The 27,631-nt window shown below is 46.1% G+C and overlaps 2 long non-coding RNA genes across 2 annotated transcripts in view; both read right to left on the bottom strand.

Annotated features, from left to right (window-relative positions):
- Window positions 1-295: 295 nt before the first annotated feature.
- Window positions 296-27,572, bottom strand: LOC124972078 (uncharacterized). Its single transcript, XR_007106432.1, has 10 exons — window positions 27,434-27,572; window positions 26,847-26,963; window positions 26,147-26,327; window positions 20,589-20,736; window positions 16,868-17,050; window positions 15,901-16,049; window positions 10,186-10,333; window positions 7,224-7,421; window positions 5,934-6,114; window positions 296-387 (listed from the first exon to the last, which is right to left on the bottom strand). It is a non-coding gene; the product is annotated as an uncharacterized LOC124972078 (long non-coding RNA).
- The window catches only part of LOC124972077 (uncharacterized), a 42,038-nt gene continuing 41,972 nt past the window's right edge, over window positions 27,566-27,631 (bottom strand). Inside the window, exon 10 of the long non-coding RNA XR_007106430.1 lies at window positions 27,566-27,631. This is a non-coding gene — a long non-coding RNA (uncharacterized LOC124972077).

Raw genomic sequence — 27,631 nt, 5'->3', positions numbered from 1 at the left:
AGGAAGGGGGATTCCAGAAGACAGGAAATATCTCAGAAACCATGGCTACCTGACATTTGGCTCAATTTGAGACAACGTGATCCACTCCTAGAATTTGGCTTTTCCCTTCCATTGGATATCAATGTGAGATCTAGTGTACAAAGCCCTGGATTCCACGACATGAACACACAGAACAAGAGTGAAAAACAAAGACACAGTTCAAAACCACAATCTTAATACCTTAGCCACTCACCCCTTTGGCATCTTCTCCCTTCCAGAACTCAGTTTCCACGTGATCGGGTCTTCGTCTTCCCTTTTCTGCTCTCCACTCAACCTTCTTTTCCAGAGATATTTCTCATGGCTTCTGATTGTCGTGGGCTCTTGGAGGCAAACCTCAGGTATCCTTGCCTGGGAAGGAGATGAAATGTTTACACCAAGGGCTGGGGAAGTGGGAATGCAGGCATGAGGCACTTGGTTGTCACCCTGGCTCCCATCCTTCCCAGGTCCCCTGGAGGACTCCTCCCTATTCAGACCCAGGCTCTACGTAGGCTGGGTCCCCTGGGAGGCCTGTGTGAGGTGCAGCTCTCACGGAAGATTCCAGAGAGCTCACCACTGAATGCCAGCTCTACAATCCCACCACAAGGGACACCTGCATGGGACTGACTATAAATTCTTAGAGCACAGGTGACACATGTTCTATCATGGCTTCATCAGCTAACATCATAGCCCCAGCGTTTACACATATCCTAGAATGTCCTGTGACTCTTTCCCATGGCTTTCCCACCTATGTGTATTCCTGGTTTTCACTAGGGGTCCGTTCTATCTCTTCTCTTTGATCACTGGTATGTGGAACTAGGAAATGATTCACAAAATAGCCATGTTGTGATTGAGAGAAAACCACTACCATAAAACATCACGTAAGATGCACACCATCTTTGACTTATCCAAGTCCATTTTTTTAACACATTCATACAAACATCTATACAGACAGTGAGATGCTACCATCCCTTGCATTTCAATTCCATGGAGTCATGCATTCTGTTTACACACCCTAATTTCACTTCTGATTCCTGGGAAGTGTCTGGTAATGTCATGAAACATTTGCAAGACTTGAGTTTCATCAACTTTTAAACCATTCATGAAGGTCTCATGTATTGGACTGGTCTTTACAAAGCATTTTGTGTTTATTAACAGTTTTTTTCACATAAAATCCTTCAATGGTTATATCTATATATAGATTGATAAAATATATATGCTTAATGCAATACATCCTCTCTCCATATTTTTTTTTCACTGTGTTCTTATTTACTAATATGCGGTGATATACATAATTCTACTGTTTAAAAGTTATGAATACAAAAAAATATTAAAGACATTAATACACATATACAGATTTGTTGTTTTAAAGTATATTATAAGAAATTATTTTATACATATTATTTATATATTATAGTACAACAAAGATCCTATATTTATGATTCTCCTCTCTCCATATTGTATTAAAGTCTAAGTACATACTAGAGCAACACTGAGTTTCCTGAAATTCCTACATTCACACAACATGGCAAGATAGAAAAAGGCCATGCCTTTCCAATTCAGTTACCAACAAGAATGCCGCCAGAGAACATTGACCAAGATAGGACCTCCATCCATATGCTGCTTCAGGCTTTCATTAAAGTCTCTGTCTATTTACAAATAAATAAGACTAAAGATATAAATCCTGGGCCCCGAGTCAGATTGCATTACAATCCTTCCAATACTGACCATCAGCACGCAGATATACAACTTTAAATAAAGTTGCAAGCTGCGCAGTGTGGTACATACCTCTAATGAAAGTCAATAGGGAGGCTGAGGCAAGAGGATCACACATTCAAAGCCAGACTCACCAATTATGCATAGTCTAAGCATCTCAGCAAACCCTGTCTCAAAAAAAAAAAAAAAAAAGTGAAACACGGGTTATGGCTGAGTGGTTGACAGCTCCTGTGTTTAATCCCTTGCATCAAAAAACAAAAAAAGTTGCATATGCACAAGAATGGACGTACCTACACATAGCACATGTACTTCTATTCATAGATAAAGTAAAGCACGTGTATTTCACACAGTCTGCAGCATCACCTTACACAACTGACATAGATCCACATCAATATCTAGTTTTGAATGCTTGAAACATACGGCAAGAATATCCCAGCAAGGCTAGTCCCACCACAAAAACGTGTCTAACCAGGCGAATATTGGGGCAAGGAACGCTTGTACACACTTGGTGGGATGGAATAGGAGTGCACACATAGTGGAGATCAGTATGCAGGTTTCTCCAAATCAGGGCTGGGGACCACCATTACAGCCAGATACACCATTTTTCAAATTTATCCAAAGAAAAGATAAGGTCAGCACGCCGTGCTGATGCACGAATACTCATCTTGAAGGCAGCACAATTCACAAGTTATGGATCCAGCTTCTGCACAACATTCTGGGTGTGGGAACGATTCCAGATCATTGAACTATTTTCTCTCATTCTGCTCGCAGCCTCTTCATGTTCGTGATCCCATCCCTTGAGGAAAAAAAGAGATGGCCACTCACCATCCATTCTGTCTATTCTAATTTCTGGAAGAAACCACTGCCACATCCAATGACAGGAAGAAATACACCTCTATTTTCTTCTAAAATTTGATAGGTTCAACTTTGACTATAAAAACGCCGATGCATTTCAGGTGAATTTCTGCACAGTTTCCACCGAATAACAGGTTTCCAAGGGTAGGGTTGAGTGTTCCTCCACCTTGCATATTTGCTGCCCTGGAAGAAGTTCCAATTCTTCTCTGCCCTTCTCTTCAGGCCCTCTGGCCTCCAGAGAACTGGGCCCGCACGTGACCCACTAGACACACAGCTGATGCTGCCCTATGCCACCTAGAACTGACCTGTCCTTGTGGTTGTCCCTGGTGGCAGAAGGGATTTGAGCACAACAGCATGGTGACGTCACCTAAGGGATTGCTATCTCTTGCTCCAAGGACCTGAACAAGAAGTTAGTATGCACAGTGCCTGCATTATCCTTTTAAGAGTCCCCTCAGGTCCAGTCTGCACAGCCTAGCACTCAGGCCCAGCCCCAGGACTTCCTGTGGGAGGACCTCCTGGCCGCTGCCATTCCACTCCGGGCCCATAGCTCTGTAGGGTCTATACTGCATCAGAGCGCCAGTGTCCAGGGTCCCTCAGGACCCTAACAGGAGTCAAGGAGACACCATGGCAGCCCAAGCCTCTTGTCACTCCCTGCTGGCTAGATCTTCCCAACCACTAGGCCTCCTGGGAATGAGACTTTCATGGTGCTGCGTGACTGGAAACTGTGTCCTCATGATGGCAGTAGAGCTGCAGACATGGCCACCAGTCCTGGTCCTGCGCGCTCTTCTCCCGCCCTTCCTGTCTGAAAAAACGCCACCCAGAGACAAAGGCTCAAGGAAACATGGCTGCCTTCTCTTCTGCCCTCTGGGATGGAACAAGCTGTGCAGGTGCCTTTTATTTTGGAGTTTGGAGTTGCAATTTGAAATCATTGAAAAGTTTTGAATTTTGAGACAGCATTTTGCATGTGGGTCACATTGGCCTGGATCCTGAGACCACCTTCCTCACTGGGCCTCCAGTATGGGACTCATCAGAAACCACACTGGGCCTGAATCTGCTCTTCTGTCATCAGGACTGGGGTGCTGGTGGAACTTACTCTTCCACAGGATCTTGTCCATTCAGGTGTCACTTCCTTGACTCAGTGGTACAGGCTGTGGAGTTCCTGGAACATCAAATTCTCTCCTAGGGAGGATGAAGTCTCTGATGTGAGAAGACCACTGAGGAAGCTGGGAAGCTGGAGGAGACCCTCTCTAGGAAACAACTTGCCAATGCAAGGGGTCTGGTACTTGGCTGTGCTCTAAGAAAAGCAGGTCTTCGGGATTCCTGGTGTCTGTAGCCTTATGAACCCAATGGGAGGCCATAGTTTCCCATGTGCAGTCACAGGCTGGCCTGATACTCATACTTACTTTTCCATCCATTTCTATCTTTTTCTTCTCATTCAACATGAGAACATTTCCCCATAGCATGATATACATTCTACTATTGACTGTGACTTTATAGGGTATCTGTCTGCATGTGTTTTATGTATAATTTTTTCCTTATAAATATTTGATCACATATCTTACAGTAGTCTCATCACTAAAGACATAGATTTTTCTTCAACCAGGTGTAACCTTAGGCCTTTTTCGTTATTGATTTCAATATTTGGACTAAGGATTGAACACAAGGATGTCTAGTCACTGAGGATATTCCATGTACCACCCCCCGCAACACACACACACACATAGCTCTTTAAGTTTTCATTCTGAGACAAGGTCTTGATAAATTGGTCAAGGCCTCACAAATTGTTGAGGCTGGGGCTGGGGAGATAGCTCAGTCGGTAGAGTGCTTGCCTTGCAAGCACAAGGCCCTGGGTTCGATCCCCAGAACCGCAAAAAAAAAAAAAAAAAAAAAAAAAAAAAAATTGTTGAGGCTGGCCTCAAGCTTGCAATCCTCCTGCCTTGGCCTCTCGGGTTGCTGGGATAATTGGTGTGGCCACAAAGCCCTACACTTTAGTGAAGGCACAAGTGATCTGTGACAAGGAGTCAGAAATTCAGGGTGCACCAAGGGGAAGAAAAGCAGAAACAGGAGACCTTACAAAGGAACCAATAAAACTTTGGATGTTTCTATAGATGTTGTTAAATATATATGCACGATTTTCTAGATTTAGTCTCACTCAAGAAAAAGAAATATATAATGCATTTGAATTCATGCTCATATTATTGTCTAGTCAGGTTTCTGTTGAACACAGCTTTCAGGAGGTGAGGAGCACAACCCCCCTGAAGGTCATCAGTACTAATTTCTGTTTTACCACATTCCACCCAAATGAAGACAGGTGAAACTAAAATACACCCTCATGGACATGCTTTACGCAAGTAGACAGTCTTAGTGGTTTTGATGGAAACCACAGCCTTGAACAAACATGGAAATGACAGCATGAGGTATGTCTCAAAATGCAAGGTGTGTCCTCTGGAATTCCTGGGTTGAAACCTGAATACCTGATAGGTCAGTGGTATTTGGAGGGACTTTGGGAGGTGAGTGTCTCAGGAGGACTCTGCCTTCAGGCATAGATTTAGTCCCTTGATGGATTCACAGATTTGCTCAGGAATGACTCTGCTATAAAAGTCAACTATCAACCACAGGATTGCTCTGTCCTGCCTCAGGATGCCCTCCTCCATGTTATGATATAGCAAGAAGACCCTCACCACTGGTCCAGAAGATCCCCAGGGGACTTCGGGGACTATCCTGATTCCAAACTATGAGCCAAACTAAATTTTCTCCCTTTCTTGGTTGGGGTACTGGGAATGGAATCCAGGGGTGCTTAACCACAGAGTAACTCGCCCAATCCTTTTTACAAATTATTATTTTTAATTTTGAGACAGGATCTCTCTAATTCACTTAAGGATCGTGCTAAGTTGTAGCAACTTTGCCCTTTTTGATCCTCCTGCCTCATCGCCCAGGCTGCTGGAATGACAGGCCTGTGCCATGGCACCAGGCCAAATTTTATTCTTCATCAAATAGTCACCCTCCAGTATTGTCATAGCAACAACAACAACAAAAACAGGCTAAGATACAGGACTGATGTGCCTATCAGCTCTATAGGACACATGTATGCTCACATAGTATTTCAAGTTGTCACATATGTTAGAAGTAGAGTAATGGCTATTGCATGTTTCTTCCACTTTTGATGTGTAACATGCTTCACCCTTAAAATTTTGTTTTTCCCTTCCAGTGGATACCAAACTGAGAACTAATAGGGAAGACCTTGGTCCCCATCCCCAGGAAGGAAAGAAAGTTAGTGAGGAAGGATGGAAGGAAAAGCAAAGTCTGGCAAGTTGGCCACACTGGCCTTGAACTTGAAACCCTCCTACCTCAGCTTTGTGTACCTATTCCGTTCACTTTTCAAGAGAAACCACCGAGGGCCTGAATCTACTCTTCAGTCATCAGGACTCTGGTCCTTGTGAGATTAATTTTCCCGAGGATCTTCTCCCATCACGTGGTCATTTACAAGGTGTTACTGGTCCTGGAGTTTCCTGAGCATCCAGTGGTCTCCTAAAGGAGGATAAAGTCCATGAATGAAATCAGACAACTGAGAAAGCTCTGGAAGCTGGAGGAGATTTATTCTGGCTAACAACTCACCAGTCCAAGGGGTCTGTCACTGGACTATGCTCCAAGACAAGCAGCGAATATGGGATTCCTACTATTCTAGCTTATGAACCGAACTGGAGGCAATATTTTCTCATGTGCAGTGTGAGGAGTGCATGATACTCATGATGAGCTCTCTATCCTTTTCTATGATTGTCTCCTCATTAAACATGAGAACATGACATTTCACCATGGCAAGAAATATGCTTCCCCTATTGACTGTAACTTTATGGGCACTGCATGTCTACGTTCATAGTGTATTGTTTACTTTTTATTTCACTTTTTTGGATATACATATATATATGTGTGTATATATATATATACATATATATATATATACATAAGTATTTTTTCCTACTTGGATATGGACAGTGTGGGTTTATTTTATTGTTTATTTTTTTATGTGGGTCTAAGGATCAAATGAAGTACCTCACATGTGGTAGGCCAGCCATCTGCCACTTCATTTTATGTTTTGTCACGTGGCTTATGACCGCCTCTCATTAGTAAATTCTAAAATGGCACCTGCCAAGGTGTGAAGAAACAGGCTTGTTGGACAAGAAAAGCAAGGTCACTAAACTTTTCATGTGTATACTTTCCCACAAAACATACATCTCCATTAAATTTGAATTAATGTATACTGTTGTTGAGAGTAGAGAAGATTTGTAATCACCACAGCTTAGATGACATGATGTTCATGAATATCATCAACACCCAGTTTTGTACATCAATATTCTCTCCCTGAAGTGTAAATGGGGACCTCGAAAATAAACCCTCATGAACATCACTTCAGAAAAGGAGACGCCCCTAGTGCTTCTTTTGAAACTGTAAGAGTTTCTCCATGGTATGGTCTCAGTAGCTGTGCCCTGGGGATCCTGTATTGCAAACTTACTCTCCAAAATTGTATGTCACCAGGAACTGAAGGACATATGAGAGATGATTGGTTCATGAGGATTCTGCCTTCACCCAGCGTCACAGATCAGTCCACCCGAGGAAATAAAGGTTTGCTCAGGAGTTACCTAGTCAAGGATCTCCAAGACCCTTCCTCTGTCTCTCCTTGAGATGGCCTCCTCCACCTTCAGCAGGAAGACCCTCATCAAAGGCTCTGCCATCGCCAAGCTCTTGGACATCACAGTGTTAGGAACAATGGGGCCAAGAAATGTGTAGTCGTTACAGATTACTCAGCTTCAGGTATCATTTTGCTATGGCCACAGTACCTGGAGTAAGACAGGTCAGCATGTGCAAATTAGTATGCCAGAAGACTTATGTATTAACATTTTTGTTTCCAAGCTGAAAATTGAGTAAAATTAGTTGAACTTTGTCATTTCTCTCACCTGGGGTTAGCACTCACAACTACTGAGGGAGGAACACTGAGTGAGTGAAACAGAGAATAATGCAAGGAGCAGGGCCCAACCTAACATGAAATCAGAGAGAACAGAGACCCAGGGGAGGAAGGCATTCCACTGGGGCCTCCCTGTGAGCTCTGATGAAAAACTGAAGGATAAAGAAGCTGGAGGCCGCTGCACAGACACCACAACTGCCCCCAAGTCCTGGTCAACGTGGGCAAACCATGTCTGAGAATCACAGAATACATAAGCATTTTTCAATAAAAGCAGAGTTGGAAGGAAAAGCAGCACTGAGAGCTAGTTTGTCTCCAGGGAACTGGGCAAAGCACAAGGTAGCCAGATTTCCTGGTACCTTTCTCTCCTGGTGGCGTTTTTTCAGACCGCCAGGGCGGGAGAGGAGCGCGCAGGAGCAGGGCTGGTGGCCATAGCTGGAGCACTACCGCCATCGTGAGGCCCCAGTTTCAAGGGGCCCTGCGCCATTACAGCCTCCTTCCCAGGAGGCCCAGCTGCGGGCACGATGTGGCTTTGTGGAGGAGTTGGGAGAGGCTTGGGCAGCGATCTGGGCCTCTGGCCTTCTCCCCGGGCCCTGAGGGAGACCTGGGCCCTGGCGCGCTCTCAGCAGAGACCCTGGAGAGCCAGGGACCCCGAGAGGACCGGCTGCAGCAGGAGACTGGTCACCGGAAGTCGTGGGGCGGGGCCTAGGAAACGCGCTGGGTGCACAGGAGCCAAGGGACCCACTCAGGGGCTGAGGGAAGGAGGTCGCCCTGGCTCAGGGTGCCCAGCGGCAGGAGGAGCCGAGTTCCCTGAAGTGGGAGCTCGCGGCACCGCTTTTGGCAGAAGGGAAACGGAATCAATACAGGACTTATGGGGTAGTTGCTGCCACCAGAGGCCGTGCTGCAAGGGGCAGCTAGCATAGAGGAGCTGGGCCTGCAGCCAGAGCAGTTCCTGGCCACCATGTGCACTGTGGTGCGCTCAGAGATCCACCTGCTCAGTAGGCTGCACAGCCAGAATGGAGCCCTCGGGGCCTGGTGGTCTCTGCTGTGGTAGCGGTGACAACCTGGCCCGACAAAGTACCCCATGGCCAGGCACTGGCCCAACAGGCCAAAGCCCTTGCTGTAGCCCCCATGGCCACCTCCATTGGGCGGTGGCATGCAGGCCCTTGCTTAGGCCTTGACCCCAGCCCTGGAGCTAGGATGGATCCTCCTCAGCTCTGACTTGGTGACTCCCTGCTCAGACAGCTGGCTCCCTCCCTCTCTGCTCCAAGAAGTCTGAATGCTGATCTGGCCGTCCTCTGGTGCTGGCCAGGGACCTGTGCTTCCAGGGTCAAATCCCAGTGGACACCTGTGACCGTGGGCCTGGCTATCACTGCCTATTGCCCCAAGTAACCACAGCAGAGGTGGTGACCAGCTGTGGTCCAGGCAGGGTGCTGCTTGTGGAAACAAGTCCTCCTGGCTGCCTACAAGCACTGGAATGGTGAAGATCCCTGCGGCCTGGGTCTCTTAGAGGGCAGCGTGTTGCTCTCCTGACTCCCTCAGTGGGCATTTCCCCTGTAATCAGCTGTGGAGGCCCAGCTCCCACTGAGCAGCTTGCTGGGGTTGCAGGCTCTTACTGACCTGCAGGACTATGAGACTTTCTGTGGCTCATCAGCTACTCAGAAGGGCCCTTCCTTGTAGTTGCTGAGCCCAGAAGAACGGGATTCTGTCTCCAACTATTAGCAACTTGTCCATTCTGGGGGCCCCATCTACTACAGCCTGATGTCAGGCTTCATGTACAGGTGGACATCTGTGGTTTCCCTCACGCCCTGTTTTTCACGTGATAGACTATATGCTACAGATATGAGTATTTAATCTGCAAAGTGTTAGTAATCGGAATGGTCATTAATTTATTCCATAATATGAAAATGAGAATTTACACTCCAGTAAAATAAACACCCTCTGTAATATCTCAAGTAAAGAAAAGAAAAGAAAAGAAAAAAGAAAAAAAGACTATTTTGACTATTTTTGCAGACTATTCAGGGTACTAGGCCTTGAAGCAACAGCAAGCTTGCCCTTTCTTGATGGCACGGTGCTTTGGCACTTGGATCCCTCCTACAAGTGTTGAGGGACAGGTGTGTTCAGTGGCACCTGTGTGCTCATTCCTGGAGTCCATCACCACCCAGGTTCAACACCAAGACTCTGCATATGTGCTTTGCCTCTGCCTGCGTGACACAGAGAGTTTGTGAGGCCCAGCTTGAAGCTGGCTCCGTTGGACCTCCACAGGCCCAGCCTGCCTCACCTGCAGGGGCTTTAGTGCAGGAAGAGCTCTGGGCTCTGAGGTTTAGGAAACAGTGTCAGGATGGCAGTATTACCACACCAAACAGATAGCCTTGCCTCCAGGTGCTCTGCCTGTGCCCATCCAGTGGTGGTGGGGTGATCCAGAAGACAGGAAGTATGTTCCAAACTCCAACTGACTGCCTATCACTTTGCTCAATTCGAGAAAACATGATCCACTCCTAGAATTTGGCTTTTCCCTTCCATTGGATATCAATGTGAGATCTAGTGTGCAAAGCCCTGAATTCCATGACATGAACACACAGAACATGAGAGAGAAAAAAAGACACAGTTCAAAAGGCAATCTTAAGAACTTAGCCACTCACCTCGTTGACATCTTCTCCCTTCCAGAACTGAGTTTCCACGTGATCGGGTCTTCCCATTTCTGCTCTCCACTCAACCTTCTTTCTGCAGCGATTCCTCATGGCATCTGATTGTCTTGGGCTCTTGGAGGCAAACCTCAGGTATCCTTGCCTTGGAAGGAGATGAAAATGTTTATAGCAAGGGCTGGGGAAGTGGGAATGTATGCATGAGGCACTTGGTTGTCACCGTGACTCCCATCCTTCCCAGGTCCCCTGGAGGACTCCTCCCTATTCATATCCAGGCTCTAGGTAGGCTGGGCCCCCTTGGAGGCCTGTGTGAGGTGCAGCTCTCACAGGAGTGTCCAGAGAGCTCACCACTGAATGCAACTCTACAATCCCACCAGAAGTGACACCTGCATCGGAGTGAATGTAAATTCTTAGAGCACAGGTTACACATGTTCTAACATGGCTTCATCAGCTAACATCATAGCCCCAGCGTTTACCCATATCATAGAATGTCCTGTGACTCTTTCCCATTTCTTTCCCACCTATGTGTATTCCTGGTTGTCACTAGGGATTTGTTGTATCTCTTCTCTTGGATAACTGTGAGATGGAACTTGCAAGGTTTCGGAAAATAGCCACGTTATAATTGAGAGAAAACCACTACCATAAAACATCCTATAAGACACACTGTGGATGACTTTTTCAATTGCGTTTCTTCAACACATCCATACAAACATCTATGCTGACAGAGAGTTCCTAAAATCGATTTGCATTTCAATTTCAATTACATGGAGTCATGCATTCTGTTTACACACCCTAATTTCACTTCTGATTCCCAGGAAGTGTGTGGTAGTGTCATGAATCATTTGCAAGATTGGGTGTCAGGAACTTTAAACCATTCACAAAGGTTTCGTGTAATGGGCTGGTATACACAAAGCATTTTCTGCTTATTTAACAATTTTTCATATAAACTCCTTCACCAGTTATATATATGTATTAATTGATATAACCTATATTTTTAATGCAATACCTCTTCTTCATATTCCATTAATTCCTAAGTACATATTAGAGAACTTTGAATTTTTTAAAAACCCTACATTGAACACAAGGCAAGATAGCAAAAGTCCATGCCTTTCCAATTCAGTCACCAACATGACTGCCCCCAGGGAACCTTGATCAGAATAGGTCCTCCATTCACATGCTGCTTCGGACTTTCATTAAAGTCTCTATTTGTTTACAAACTAAGAAAGCTAAAGATATAAGTCCCTGACCCCAAGTCAGATTGCATCCCAATCCTTCTATGTGGTGCATGCCTGCAATGCCAGGCAATAGGGAGGCTGAGGCAAGAGGATCACACATTCAAAGCGAGACTCAGCAATTAAAGAGAGGGCTAAGCAACTCACAAACCCTGCCTCAAAGAAAAAAAGTGAAACACAGGTTATGGCTGAGTTGTTAACAGCTCCTGTGATTAATCCCTTGCACCAAATAAAAACAAACAAACAAACAAAAAACTTGCATATACACAAGAATGGACGTACCCACACATAGCACGTGTACTCCTAACCTCAGAAAAAGGTGAGCATGTGACATTTCACACAGTCTGCAGCATCATCTTACACCACTGACATAGATTCACATCAATATCGAGTTTAGAATGCTTGGAACATATGGCAGGAATATCCCAGCAAGGCCATTCCCACCACAAAAACGTCTCTAACCAGGTGAATATTGAGACAAGGAACGCTTGTACACACTTGGTGGGATGGAATAGGAGCACACACACAGTGGAGATCAGTATGCAGCTTTCTCGAAAACAGGGGTGGGGACCACCATTCCAGTAGATACACCATATTGCAAATTTATCCAAAGAAAAGATAAGGTCAGCACGCCATGGTAATGCTCGAATACTCATCTTGAAGGCAGCCCAATTCACAGGTTATGGATCCAACTTCTGCACAACATTCTGGGTGTGAGAACGATTCCAGATCATTGAACTATTTTCTCTCACTCTGCTCGCTGCCTCTTCATGTTGGTGATCCCATCCCTTGAGGCAAAAAGAGATGGCCTCCCCACCATCCATTCTGTCTTCTCCCATTACTGCAAGAAACCACTGCCACATCCAAAGACAGGAAGAAATACAACTATATTTTCCTCTAAAATTTCGTACGTTTGGCTTTGACAATAAAAACACCGATGTATTCCAGGGGAATTTCTGCACAGGCTCCACCGAATAACAGGTTTCCAAGTGTAGGGTTGCATGTCCGTCCTCCTTGCACATCGGCTGCCCTGGAAGAAGTTCCAATTCTTCTCTGCCCTTCTCTTCAGGCCCTCCTGGCCTCCAGACAATTGGGCCCGCTGTGACCTACTGATCATGAACCTGATGCTGCCCTATGCCACCTAGATCTGACCTGTCCTTGTGGTTGTCCCTGGTGGTAGAAGGGATTTGAGCACAACAGCATGGTGACGTCACTTAAGGGATTGCTATCTCTTGCTCCAAGGACCCTGAACAAGAAGTTAGTATGCATAGTGCCTGCATTATCCTTTTAAGAGTCCCCTCAGGTCCCCTCTGCACAGCCTAGCACTCAGGCCCAGCTCCAGGACTTCCTGTGGGAGGATCACCTGGGCGCTGCCATTCCACTCCTGGCCCATAGCGCTGTTGGGTCTATACTGCGTCAGAGCGCCAGTTTCCAGGGTCCCTCAGGGCCCTGGGAGGAGTCAAGGAGACACCTTGGGAGCCCAAGCCTCTTGCCACTCCCTGCTGGCCAGGTCTTCCCAACCACTTGGCCTCCTGGGAAGGAGACTTTCATGGCGCTGGGTGACTGGAAACTGTGTCCTCACGATGGCAGTAGAGCTGCAGACATGGCCACCAGCCCTGGTCCTGAGCGCTCTTCTCCCGCCCTTCCCGTCTGAAAAAACACCACCAGAGACAAAGGCTCAAGGAAATATGGCTGCCTTCTCTTCTGCCCTCTGGGATGGAACAAGCTGTGCAGGCACCTTTTTATTTTGGAGTTTGGAGTTGCAATTTGAAATCATTGAAAAGTTTTGAATTTTGAGACAGCATTTTGCATGTGGGTCACATTGGCCTGGATCCTGAGACCACCTTCCTCACTGGGCCTCCAGTATGGGACTCATCAGAAACCACACTGGCCTGAATCTGCTCTTCTGTCATCAGGACTGGGGTGCTGGTGGAACTTACTCTTCCACAGGATCTTGTCCATTCCGCTGTCACTTCCTTGACTCAGTGGTACAGGCTCTGGAGTTCCTGGGACATCAAATTCTCTCCTGGAGAGGATAAAGTCTCTGATGTGAGAAGACCACTGAGGAAGCTGGGAAGCTGGAGGAGACCCTCTCTAGGAAACAACTCGCCAATGCAAGGGGTCTGGTACTTGGCTGTGCTCCAAGACAAGCAGGCATCGGGGATTCCTTGTGTTTGTAGCCTTATGAACTGAAATGGAAAGCATAGTTTCCCATGTGCAGTCACAGGCTGGCCTGATACTTATACTTTCTTTTGCATCCATTCCTATCTTTGTCTCCTTATTAAACATGAAAACATTTTCCTATGACATGAAATAGGCTTCTACTACTGACCATGACTTTATGGGGTATCTGTCTTCATGTGTTTTATGGATAATTTTTTCCTCATAAATTTTATTTTATCACATGACTTACAGTATTGTCTTATTGTAAGACAGGTCGTTCTGTATTTTTTATTCCCTTCAACCTTATGTTCCCCTTAGTCCTTTTTATATATTGATTTTATTTTAGACCCAGGTTTAAACACAGGGATGCCTAACCACTGATAATATTCTAAGAGCTTCCGCCAAAAAGAGCTTGTTAAGTTTGTATTTTGAGGCAGGGACTTGATAAAGCACTTAGGGCCTCAGTCATTGCTGAGGCTGGCCTCAAGCTTGCAATCCTCCTGCCTTGGCCTCTCACATTGCTGGGATTAGAGGTGTGGGTCCCAAAGCCGTGCTCAGGAGTGATCTGTGGCAAGAAGTAAGAAATTCAGGTTGCACCAAGGGGAAGAAAAGCACAAGCAGGAGATCTTTCAAAGGAACCAATAGAATTTGGATGTTTCTACGGATATTGTTAAATATATAGGTCCATTATTCTAGATTTAGTTTCATTGGAGAAAAAGAAACCTATAATGCATTTGAATTAATGCTCATCATCGTCTGGAGCAGGTTTCTGGTGAACATAGCTTTCAGGAGCTGAGGACTACAAACCCCATGAACGTCAACTGCATTTCACCCTAAGGAACACAGCTGAAACTAAAATACACCCTCATGAACGTGCTGTACACAAGTAGACAGTCTTAGTGGTTTTGATGGAACCCGCGGCCTTGAACAAACATGGAAATGACAGCATGAAGTATCTCTCAAAATGCAAGGTGTGTCCTCTGGAATCCCTGAAGTGAGAGGTCAATGGTATTTGGAAGAGTTCATGGTATTCCCAAGAAGAGTAATAATGCAGGGCTGAGGATTCATGCCTCAGTTTAATCGCAAATGGAAAACAAAAGCAGAAAGGACTGCGAGGCTGAAGCAAGAGGATGAAAGGTTGAGTCCGGGCTGGCCAACCTCGCTCAAAAGTTAAATTCTTAAAAGGAAAAAAGAAATGAAACCATGTAAAATGAAAAGGCACCATTGAGAACGTGTTCTAGCGAAGGAGGCAAAATCAGGACTTCTGGTCCCTGGTGACTTTGTCTCCAGCTGGCATTGGTATGAACAAGAAGGGCAGGAGAAGAGCACTCAGGATCAGGGCTGGTGGCCTTGTCTGGCCACTCCCACCATCATGAGGAAATAGTTACCAAGCAGTCTGCTGCATTAGCATCTCCTTCCCAGGAGGCCTAGCTGCTGGGGAAGACCTGGCTTTTGTGTAGCCAGCTGGAAGGGGCTTGGGCTCCAAGCTGGGCCTCTTTGCCTTCTCCAGGTGGCCTGAGGGAGACCTGGGCACTGGTCCTCTGTCTGCATAGAACTGGGACAGGGAGAGGAAACAAACAGATCAGCAGCAGCCAGGAGATGGTGACACAGGGCGGAAGGGGTGGGCCAGGCCTTGGTACTGAGGTGTGTGGGCTGCACCAGAGAAACCCACTCAAAGTCTGAAGCAGTTCCCAGGGGCACTTCCCTTGAGTTCGTCCCCTTGGAGCAAGACACACAATGCCCTTTTGTGATGTCACTGTCCTAGAGCCCATGGATCCACAGCAGGACAGGACAGTCTTAGGGACACCTATGTATTGAAACTTGGTGTCCCTTGTGGATCAGGTTCTAACAGACTCTGCATTTATGCTTTGGCCCTGCCTGGCCCCACCAAAGAGCTGGCTATGCCCCACTTGGATCTCGGCCCAACACACTTGCTACTGGGCCTTCCTGGCTTATCTGCCAGTCTTTCATGCAGAAAGGGCTCTTGAGGTGGGATTCACTGAAAAGGTTTCCTTAAATAGACTTGCCTCCCGTGCGTTGTTTCTGCCCCTTCAGCATGAAAAGAAAAAAAAAAGAAAATCGTGAGAGGAGAAAAACACTCCAGAAAGTATGGCTGCCTTGCATTTTGTTCAAATTCAGGAAATATGCTCCCCTGCTGAGATTCTGCTTTGGGGTTCCAGTGACATCAATGTGAGACCAAATGTACAAAGTCCTGTGATTCATCCTAGGACCACATTGGAAGACAAAACAGAACAGAAGCAAAAAACTGAAAACATAAGAAGATCAGAAAGAAAAGCACAAGGCCGCAGTCACTCACCCACAGGCCTCCTCTCTGTCTCTATGCACCCATTTTCCACGTGAACAAGTCGTCCCCTTTCTGCTCTGCACTCAGTCTTCTTTCTCTGGCCTTTCCTCTTGGGATCCATTGTCTCCTGCTCTTGGATGCCAAAGCTCAGGTGTACCCGCCTAGGAAGGAGTAGGAAATGTCTACACCAAGGCCTTGGGAAGAGGGCATGTAGGCCCCAAGACACTTGGTTGTCAGGCTGACTCACATCCTCCCCAGGTCCGCTGGACTCCTCCTCCATACTCAGACCCAGCCTCTAGGCAGGATAGGGCCCCTGGGAGTCCTACATTAGGTGCAGCTCTCACAGGAGGGTCCAGATGGCTCAGGACTGAATGCTCAGTAATCCATCCATGCAGCTGTGTGACAACAGCATGAATGGCCACTACTGGTGGTACCTGTATGCTCAGTCCTGCTGTCCCTAAAGCTCTAGCTTCTACACTGCAAGACTGCAGTTACGCTTTGCTCTCTCCTGGCCTCAGACAACCAGGCTGGGAGGCCTCCATTGGTAAGTGAACCCTCAGACTCCCAGGGGTCCTGTCTTGCTCAGCTGTTCGGCCTTGCCTGCAGGGTGGGCTAGGAGTGGAACCTCTTCAAGGGATTTCCTCAGGATGGCAGTATTGTCCCACGAGAGAGGGCTAGCCTTCTTCCTTCTAGGCGTTCTGCTGCTTCCACTCAATTTGAACAAGGAAGGAAGGAAGGCAGACAGACAAGTCAATAATTCCCAGAAATTGTGGCTCCTTCATATTTCTTCCACTTTCATGTGTAACATGATTCACCTTTAAAATTTTGTTTTTCCCTTCCAGTGGATACCAAGCTGAGAACTAATAGGGAAGACCTAGGTCCCCATCCCCAGGAAAGAAAGAAAGTTAGGGAGGAAAATGGAGGTAAAGCAAAGTCTGAGAAGTTGGCCACACTGGCCTTGAACTTGAGACCCTCCTACCTCAGCTTTCTGTGCCTGATTCCTTTCACTTTTCAAGAGAAACCACACAGGGCCTGAATCTACTCTTCAGTCATCAGGACTCTGGTCCTTGTGGATCTTAATTTTCCTCAGGATCCTGAACCTTCAGGTCATCATTTACAGGGTGTTACCGGTCCTGGAGTTTCCTGAGCATCCAATGGTCTCCTATAGGAGGATAAAGTTCATGAATGAAAGCAGACAACTGGGAAAGCTCTGGAAGCTGGAGGAGATTTATTCTGCCAAACAACTCACCATTCCAAGGGGTCTGTCCCTGGACTCTGCTCCAAAACAAGCATGGATTATGGGATTCCTACTGTTCTAGCTTATGAACAGAATTGGAGGCATATTTTCTCATGTGCAGTGTAAGGAGGACAGGATACTCATGATGAGCTCTATATCCTTTTCCAACATTGTCTCCTCATTAATGTTTTCCTATGGCATGAAATACGGTTCCTCTATTCACTGTGACTTTATGGGTCTCTATGTCTACGTTCTGTAGTGTACTGTTTACATTTTATTTCACTTTTGTTGGATATACATATATATATGTATACATGAATACATACATATATATGTTTTTTTCCTACTTGGTGATGGACATTGTGGGTTCATTTTACTGCGCATTATTTATGCGGGTCTAAAGGATCAAATCAAGTACCCCACATGTGCTAGGTCAGCCATCTTCCACTTTGTTTTATATTCTGTCACATGGATTATAAGTGCTTCCCATTAGTAAATTCCAGAATGGCACCTGCCAAGGTATGAAGAAACAGGCCTGCATGGACAAGAAAAGCAAGGTCACTAAACTTTTCATATGTGTATACTTTCCCACAAAACATATATCTCCATTACATTTGAATTAATGTATACTGTTGCTGAGAGTAGAGAGGATTTGTAATCACCACAGCTTAGAAGACATGATGTTCATGAACATCCTCAACACCCAGTTTTGTACATCAACACTTTCCCCCTGAAGTATAAATGGGAACCTTGAAAATAAACCCCCATCAACATCGCTTCACAAAAGGAGACACCCCTAGGGCTTCTGTTGAAACTGTAAAAGTTTTCCAGAAACTTTCAGTGGCTGTTAGCTGGATATCCTGTGTTGCAAACTTACTTCCCAAAATTATATGTGACCAGGAACTGAAGGACATGTGGGAGATGATTGGTTCCTGAGGACTCTGCCTTCATGCAGTCACAGATCAGTCTACCCATCGAAATAAAGGTTTACTCGGAGGTGACCTGACCAGGGATCTCCAAGAAGCTTCCTCTGTGTCTCCTTGAGATGGCCGCCTCCACATTCAGCAGGAAGACCCCCATCAAGGGCTCTAAAGATGCCAAGCTCTTGGACTTCCCACTCTCCTGAACCCTGGGGCCATGAAATGTCTAGTCTTTACAGACTACTCAACTTCAGGTATCATTTTGTTATGGCCAGAGAAAGTGGACTATGACATGTCACCATGTGCATATTGCCTCTGCAGAAGATCTATGTATTTACACTTTTGTTTCCAAGCTGATGACATTTCAAAAATAGAGTAAAAGAGATTGAACTTTGTCATTTCTCTTCACGGTGTTAGCACTCACAACTACTGAGGAACACTGAGTGAGTGAAACAGAGAATAATGCAAGGAGCAGGGCCCAACCTAACATGAAATCAGAGAGAGCAGAGGCCCAGTGGAGGAAGGCATTCCACTGGGGCCTCCCTGTGAGCTCTGATGAAAAACTGAAGGATAAAGAAGCTGGAGGCCTCTGCACAGACACCACAACTGCCCCCAAGTACTGACCAACGTGGGCAAACCGTGTGTGAGAATCACAGAATACATAAGCATTTTTCAATAAAAGCAGAGTTGGAAGGAAAAGCAGCACTGAAAGATAGTTTGTCTTCATGGAACTGGGGAAAGTTCTGGGCAGCCATGTTTCCTGGTGCCTTTCTCTCCTGGTGGCGTTTTTTCAGACCGCCAGGGCGGGAGAGGAGCGCGCAGGAGCAGGGCTGGTGGCCATAGCTGGAGCACTACCGCCATCGTGAGGCCCCAGTTTCAAGGGGCCCTGCGCCATTACAGCCTCCTTCCCAGGCGGCCCAGCTGCGGGCACGATGTGGCTTTGTGGAGGAGTTGGGAGAGGCTTGGGCAGCGATCTGGGCCTCTGGCCTTCTCCCCGGGCCCTGAGGGAGACCTGGGCCCTGGCGCGCTCTCAGCAGAGACCCTGGAGAGCCAGGGACCCCGAGAGGACCGGCTGCAGCAGGAGACTGGTCACCGGAAGTCGTGGGGCGGGGCCTAGGAAACGCGCTGGGTGCACAGGAGCCAAGGGACCCACTCAGGGGCTGAGGGAAGGAGGTCGCCTTGGCTCAGGGTGCCCAGCGGCAGGAGGAGCCGAGTTCCCTGAAGTGGCGGCTGGCGGCACAGTTTTTGGCAGAAGGAGAAGCGGGGCCAGGACTTGATTTCTGGGTCGCTGCTGCCACCCGAGGCCCTGCTGCAGGGTTTGCAGCCACAGCAGAGCCTGCTCACTCCCGTCGGCTGCATTGTGCGCAGGGGTCCACCTGCTCAGTACCTGGCACAGTCACCAGGGGCCACTGTGGCCTGGTGGATTCTGTCGTGGTCCTGACAAACAACCTGGCCCGCCAAAGTGCCCCTTGGCGAGGCACGGCCCCACAGTTGAAAGCCCTTGCTGCAGCCCCCATGGCTGCCTGTATTGGGCGGTCGTGAGCGGGTCCTTGCCCAGGCCCTGACCCCAGCCCTGGCGCTAGGCCAGGTACTCCTCAGCTCTGAGTTGGTGCCCAGAAAAACAGGTTTCTGTCACAAACAGTGAGCGACTTGTCCATTCTGGGGGCCTCAGCTATTTCAGGATGTTAGGCATCTTCAAATGATGGACTATATACCACAGACATGAGTATTTAATATGCAAAGTGTTAATCATCTGGGATCGGGTCATTCATTTATTCTTTAATATCAAAATGAGAATTTTACAATCAGGCAAAATAAACACCCTCTGGAGTCTCTCAAATTAAAAAAATAAATAAATAAAAATAAAAAAGAGCGAGAGAGACAGAAAATGGCTATGGCAGACAATTCAGGTTTCCAGCCTTGTATTCTTCCCCTTGGAGCAACAGCAAGCATGCCCTTTCTTGATGGCACGGTGCTTTGGCACTTGGATCCCTCCTACAAGTGTTGAGGGGCAGGTCTGTTCAGTGGAACCTGTGTGCTCATTCCTGGTGTCCATCACCACCCAGGTTCAACACCAAGACTCTGCATTTGTGCTTTGCCTTTGCCTGGGTGACACAAAGAGGTTGTGAGTTCCAGCTTGAAGCTGGCCCCATTGGACCTCCACAGGCCCAGCCTTCCTCACTTGCAGGGGCTTTAGTGCAGGAAGAGCTCTGGGCTCTGAGGTTTAGGAAACTGTGTCAGGATGGCAGTATTACCACACCAAACAGAGATAGCCTTGCCTCCAGGTGCTCTGCCTGTGCCCATCCTATGCAGGAAGGGGGATTCCAGAAGACAGGAAATACCTCAGAAACCATGGCTACCTGACATTTGGCTCAATTTGAGACAACGTGATCCAGTCGTAGAATTTGACTTTTCCCTTCCATTGGATATCAATGTGAGATCTAGTGTGCAAAGCCCTGGATTCCACGACATGAACACACAGAACAAGAGTGAAAAAAAAAGACACAGTTCAAAACCACAATCTTAATACCTTAGCCACTCACCCCTTTGGCATCTTCTCCCTTCCAGAACTCAGTTTCCACGTGATCGGGTCTTCCCATTTCTGCTCTCCACTCAACCTTCTTTCTGCAGCGATTCCTCATGGCATCTGATTGTCGTGGGCTCTTGGAGGCAAACCTCAGGTATCCTTGCCTGGGAAGGAGATGAAATGTTTACACCAAGGGCTGGGGAAGTGGGAATGCAGGCATGAGGCACTTGGTTGTCACCCTGGCTCCCATCCTTCCCAGGTCCCATGGAGGACTCCTCCCTACTCAGATCCAGGCTCTAGGTAGGCTGGGCCCCCTGGGAGGCCTGTGTGAGGTGCAGCTCTCACGGAAGATTCCAGAGAGCTCACCACTGAATGCCAGCTCTACAATCCCACCACAAGGGACACCTGCATGGGACTGAGTATAAATTCTTAGAGCACAGGTGACACATGTTCTATCATGGCTTCATCAGCTAACATCATAGCCCCAGCATTTACACATATCCTAGAATGTCCTGTGACTCTTTCCCATGGCTTTCCCACCTATGAGTATTCCTGATTTTCACTAGGGATCCGTTCTATCTCTTCTCTTTGATCACTGGTATGTGGAACTAGGAAATGATTCACAAAATAGCCATGTTTTGATTGAGAGAAAACCACTACCATAAAACATCACGTAACATGCACACCATCTTTGACTTATCCAAGTCCATTTTTTTAACACATTCATACAAACATCTATGCAGACAGTGAGATGCTACCATCCCTTGCATTTCAATTCCATGGAGTCATGCATTCTGTTTACACACCCTAATTTCACTTCCGATTCCTGGGAAGTGTCTGGTAATGTCATGAAACATTTGCAAGACTTGGGTTTCATGAACTTTTAAACCATTCATAAAGGTCTCATGTATTGGACTGGCCTTTACAAAGCATTTTGTGTTTATTAACAGTTTTTTTCACATAAAATCCTTCAATGGTTATATCTATATATAGATTGATAAAATATATATGCTTAATGCAATACATCCTCTCTCCATATTTTTTTTCACTGTGTTCTTATTTACTAATATGCGGTGATATACATAATTCTACTGTTTAAAAGTTATGAATACAATAAAACATTAAAGACATTAATACACATACATACAGAGTTATTGTTTTAAAGTATATTATATGAAATTATTTTATTCATATTATTTATATATTATAGTACACCCAAGATCCTAGATTTATGATTCTCCTCTCTCCATATTGTATTAAAGTCTAAGTACATACTAGAGCAACACTGAGTTTCCTGAAATTCCTACATTCACACAACATGGCAAGATAGAAAAAGGCCATGCCTTTCCAATTCAGTTACCAATGGGAATGCCCCCAGAGAACATTGACCAAGATAGGACCTCCATCCATATGCTGCTTCAGGCTTTCATTAAAGTCTCTGTCTATTTACAAATATATAAGACTAAAGATATAAATCCTGGGCCCCGAGTCAGATTGCATTACAATCCTTCCAATACTGACCATCAGCACGCAGATGTACAACTTTAAATAAAGTTGCAAGCTGCGCAGTGTGGTGCATACCTCTAATGACAGGCAATAGGGAGGCTGAGGCAAGAGAATCACACATTCAAAGCCAGACTCACCATTTATGCATAGGCGAAGCATCTCAGCAAACCGTGTCTCAAACAAAAAAAAAGTGAAACACGGGTTATGGCTGAGTGGTTGACAGCTCCTGTGTTTAATCCCTTGCATCAAAAAAAAAAAAAAGTTGCATATGCACAAGAAAGGACGTACCTACACATAGCACATGTAATTCTATTCATAGATAAAGTAAAGCACGTGTATTTCACACAGTCTGCGGCATGACCTTACACCACTGACATAGATCCACATCAATATCTAGTTTAGAATGCTTGAAACATACGGCAAGAATATCCCAGCAAGGACAATCCCACCACAAAAACGTGTCTAACCAGGCGAATATTGGGGCAAGGAACGCTTGTACACCCTTGGTGGGATGGAATAGGAGCGCACACACAGTGGAGATCAGTATGCAGCTTTCTCCAAAACAGGGATCGGGACCACCATTACAGCCAGATACACCATTTTTCAAATTTATCCAAAGAAAAGCATGCCGTGGTGATGCACGAATACTCATCTTGAAGGCAGCACAATTCACAAGTTATGGATCCAGCTTCTGCACAACATTCTGGGTGTGGGAACGATTCCAGATCATTGAACTATTTTCTCTCATTCTGCTCGCAGCCTCTTCATGTTCGTGATCCCATCCCTTGAGGAAAAAAGAGATGGCCACTCACCATCCATTCTGTCTATTCTAATTTCTGGAAGAAACCACTGCCACATCCAATGACAGGAAGAAATACACCTCTATTTTCTTCTAAAATTTGATAGGTTCAACTTTGACTATAAAAACGCCGATGCATTTCAGGTGAATTTTTGCACAGTTTCCACCGAATAACAGGTTTCCAAGGGTAGGGTTGAGTGTTCCTCCTCCTTGCATATTTGCTGCCCTGGAAGAAGTTCCAATTCTTCTCTGCCCTTCTCTTCAGGCCCTCTGGCCTCCAGAGAACTGGGCCCGCACGTGACCCACTGGACACACAGCTGATGCTGCCCTATGCCACCTACAAGTGACCTGTCCTTGTGGTTGTCCCTGGTGGTAGAAGGGATTTGAGCACAACAGCATGGTGACGTCACCTAAGGGATTGCTATCTCTTGCTCCAAGGACCTGAACAAGAAGTTAGTATGCACAGTGCCTGCATTATCCTTTTAAGAGTCCCCTCAGGTCCAGTCTGCACAGCCTAGCACTCAGGCCCAGCCCCAGGACTTCCTGTGGGAGGATCTCCTGGCCGCTGCCATTCCACTCTGGGCCCCTAGCTCTGTAGGGTCTATACTGCATCAGAGCGCCAGTGTCCAGGGTCCCTCAGGGCCCTAGCAGGAGGCAAGGAGACACTGTGGGAGCTCAAGCCTCTTGCCACTCCCTGCTGCACAGGTCATCCCAAGCGCTAGGCTTCCTGGGAAGGAGACTTTCATGGCGCTGGGTGACTGGAAACTGTGTCCTCATGATGGCAGTAGAGCTGCAGACATGGCCACCAGCCCTGGTCCTGAGCGCTCTTCTCCCGCCCTTCCCGTCTGAAAAAACACCACCAGAGACAAAGGCTCAAGGAAACATGGCTGCCTTCTCTTCTGCCCTCTGGGATGGAACCAGTTTTGCAGGCGCCTTTTTATTTTGGAATTCGAATTTGCAATTTGAAATCATTGAAAAGTTTTGAATTTTGAGACAGCATTTTGCATGTGGGTCACATTGGCCTTGATCCTGAGACCACCTTCCTCACTGGGCCTCCAGTATGGACTCATCAAAAACCACACTGGGCCTGAATCTGCTCTTCTGTCATCAGGACTGGCATGCTGGTGGAACTTACTCTTCCACAGGATCTTGTCCATTCAGGTGTCACTTCCTTGACTCAGTGGTACAGGCTGTGGAGTTCCTGGAACATCAAATTCTCTCCTAGGGAGGATGAAGTCTCTGATGTGAGAAGACCACTGAGGAAGCTGGGAAGCTGGAGGAGACCCTCTCTAGGAAACAACTTGCCAATGCAAGGGGTCTGGTACTTGGCTGTGCTCTAAGAAAAGCAGGTCTTCGGGATTCCTGGTGTCTGTAGCCTTATGAACCCAATGGGAGGCCATAGTTTCCCATGTGCAGTCACAGTTTGGCCTGATACTCATACTTACTTTTCCATCCATTTCTATCTTTTTCTTCTCATTCAACATGAGAACATTTCCCCATAGCATGATATACATTCTACTATTGACTGTGACTTTATAGGGTATCTGTCTGCATGTGTTTTATGTGTAATATTTTCCTTATAAATATTTGATCACATATCTTACAGTAGTCTCATCACTAAAGAGATTTTTTTTTCTTCAACCAGGTGTTACCTTAGGCCTTTTTCGTTTTTGATTTCAATATTTGGACTAAGGATTGAACGCCACGATGTCTAGTCACTGAGGATATTCCATGTACCACCCCCCGCAACACACACACACATAGCTCTTTAAGTTTTCATTCTGAGACAAGGTCTTGATAAATTGGTCAGGGCCTCACAAATTGTTGAGGCTGGCCTCAAGCTTGCAATCCTCCTGCCTTGGCCTCTCGGGTTGCTGGGATTATTGGTGTGGCCACAAAGCCCTACACTTTAGTGAAGTCACAAGTGATCTGAGACAAGGAGTCACAAATTCAGGGTGCACCAAGGGGAAGAAAAGCAGAAACAGGAGACATTACAAAGGAACCGATAAAACTTTGGATGTTACTATGGATGTTGTTAAATATATATGCACGATTTTCTAGATTTAGTCTCACTCAAGAAAAAGAAATATATAATGCATTTGAATTCATGCTCATATTATTGTCTAGTCAGGTTTCTGTTGAACACAGCTTTCAGGAGGTGAGGAGCACAACCCCCCTGAAGGTCATCAGTACTAAGTTCTGTTTTACCACATTCCACCCAAATGAAGACAGGTGAAACTAAAATACACCCTCATGGACATGCTTTACGCAAGTAGACAGTCTCAGTGGTTTGATGGAAACCATAGCCTTGAACAAACATGGAATAGACAGCAAGAGGTATGTCTCAAAATGCAAGGTGTGTCCTCTGGAATTCCTGGGTTGAAACCTGAATACCTGATAGGTCAGTGGTATTTGGAGGGACTTTGGGAGGTGAGTGTCTCAGGAGGACTCTGCCTTCAGGCATCGATTAGTCCCTTCATGAATTCACAGATTTGCTCAGGAATGACTCTGCTATAAAAGTCAACTATCGACCACAGGATTGCTCTGTCCTGCCTCAGGATGCCCTCCGCCATGTTATGATGTAGCAAGAAGACCCTCACCACTGGTCCAGGAGATCCCCAGGGGACTTGGGAACTATCCTGATTCCAAAGTATGAGCCAAACTATATTTTCTCCCTCTCTTGGTTGGGATGCTGGGAATGGAACCCAGGGGTGCTTAACCACAGAGTAACTCGCCCAATCCTTTTTAAAAATTATTATTATTTTTAATTTTGAGACAGGACCTCTCTAATTCACTTAAGGATCGTGCTAAGTTGTAGCAACTTTGCCCTTTTTGATCCTCCTGCCTCATCGCCCAGGCTGCTGGAATGACAGGCCTGTGCCATGGCACCAGGCCAAATTTTATTCTTCATCAAATAGTCACCCTCCAGTATTGTCATAGCAACAACAACAACAAAAACAGGCTAAGATACAGGACTGATGTGCCTATCAGCTCTATAGGACACACGTATGCTCACATAGTATTTCAAGTTGTCACATGTGTTAGAAGTAGAGTCATGGCTCCTTGCATGTTTCTTCCACTTTTGATGTGTAACATGCTTCACCCTTAAAATTTTGTTTTTCCCTTCCAGTGGATACCAAACTGAGAACTAATAGGGAAGTCCTTGGTCCCCATCCCCAGGAAAGAAAGAAAGTTAGGGAGGAAGGATGGAAGGAAAAGCAAAGTCTGGCAAGTTGGCCACACTGGCCTTGAACTTGAAACCCTCCTACCTCAGCTTTGTGTACCTATTCCATTCACTTTTCAAGAGAAACCACCGAGGGCCTGAATGTACTCTTCAGTCATCAGGACTCTGGTCCTTGTGGAATTAATTTTCCCGAGGATCTTCTCCCATCACGTGGTCATTTACAGGGTGTTACTGGTCCTGGAGTTTCCTGAGCATCCAATGGTCTCCTAAAGGAGGATAAAGTCCATGAATGAAATCAGGGAACTGGGAAAGCTGTGGAAGCTGGGGGAGATTTATTCTGGCTAACAACTCACCATTCCAAGGGGTATGTCACTGGACTATTCTCGAATACAAGCAGGGATTCTGGGATTCCTACTGCTTTAGCTTATGAACCGAACTGGAGGCAATATTTTCTCATGTGCAGTGTGAGGAAGGCATGATACCCATGATGAGCTCTCTATCCTTTTCTATGACTGTCTCCTCATTAAACATGAGAACATGACATTTCACCATGGCAAGAAATACGCTTCCCCTATTGACTGTAACTTTATGGGCACTGTATGTCTACGTTCGTAGTGTATTGTTTACTTTTTATTTCACTTTTTTGGATATACATATATATATGTGTATATATATATATATATACATACATACATACATAAATATTTTTTCCTACTTGGATATGGACAGTGTGGGTTTATTTTATTGTTTATTTTTTATGTGGGTCTAAGGATCAAATGAAGTACCTCACATGTGGTAGGCCAGCCATCTGCCACTTCATTTTATGTTTTGTCACATGGCTTATGACCGTCTCCCATTAGTAAATTTCAGAATGGCACCTGCCAAGGTGTGAAGAAACAGGCCTGTGTGGACAAGAAAAGCAAGGTCACTAAACTTTTCATGTGTATACTTTCCCACAAAACATACATCTCCATTAAATTTAAATTAGTGTATACTGTTGCTGAGAGTAGAGTAGATTTGTAATCACCACAGCTTAGATGACATGATGTTCATGAATATCATCAACACCCAGTTTTGTACATCAATATTCTCTCCCTGAAGTGTAAATGGGGACCTCGAAAATAAACCCTCATGAACATCACTTCAGAAAAGGAGACCCCGTAGTGCTTCTTTTGAAACTGTAAGAGTTTCTCCATGGTATGGTCTCAGTAGCTGTGCCCTGGGGATCCTGTATTGCAAACTTACTCTCCAAAATTGTATGTCACCAGGAACTGAAGGACATATGGGAGATGATTGGTTCATGAGGACTCTGCCTTCACGCAGCGCCACAGATCAGTCCACCCATGGAAATAAAGGTTTGCTCAGGAGTTACCTAGCCAAGGATCTCCAAGACCCTTCCTCTGTCTCTCCTTGAGATGGCCTCCTCCACCTTCAGCAGGAAGACCCTCATCAAAGGCTCTGCCATCGCCAAGCTCTTGGACATCACAGTGTTAGGAACAATGGGGCCAAGAAATGTGTAGTCATTACAGATTACTCAGCTTCAGGTATCATTTTGCTATGGCCACAGTAC

This window comes from Sciurus carolinensis, chromosome X (genome assembly GCF_902686445.1).
Source record: "Sciurus carolinensis chromosome X, mSciCar1.2, whole genome shotgun sequence".
Lineage (NCBI taxonomy): Eukaryota > Metazoa > Chordata > Mammalia > Rodentia > Sciuridae > Sciurus > Sciurus carolinensis.
Note: the sequence above shows the minus strand (reverse complement) of the source record. Positions and strands in the feature narration are given on the sequence as shown.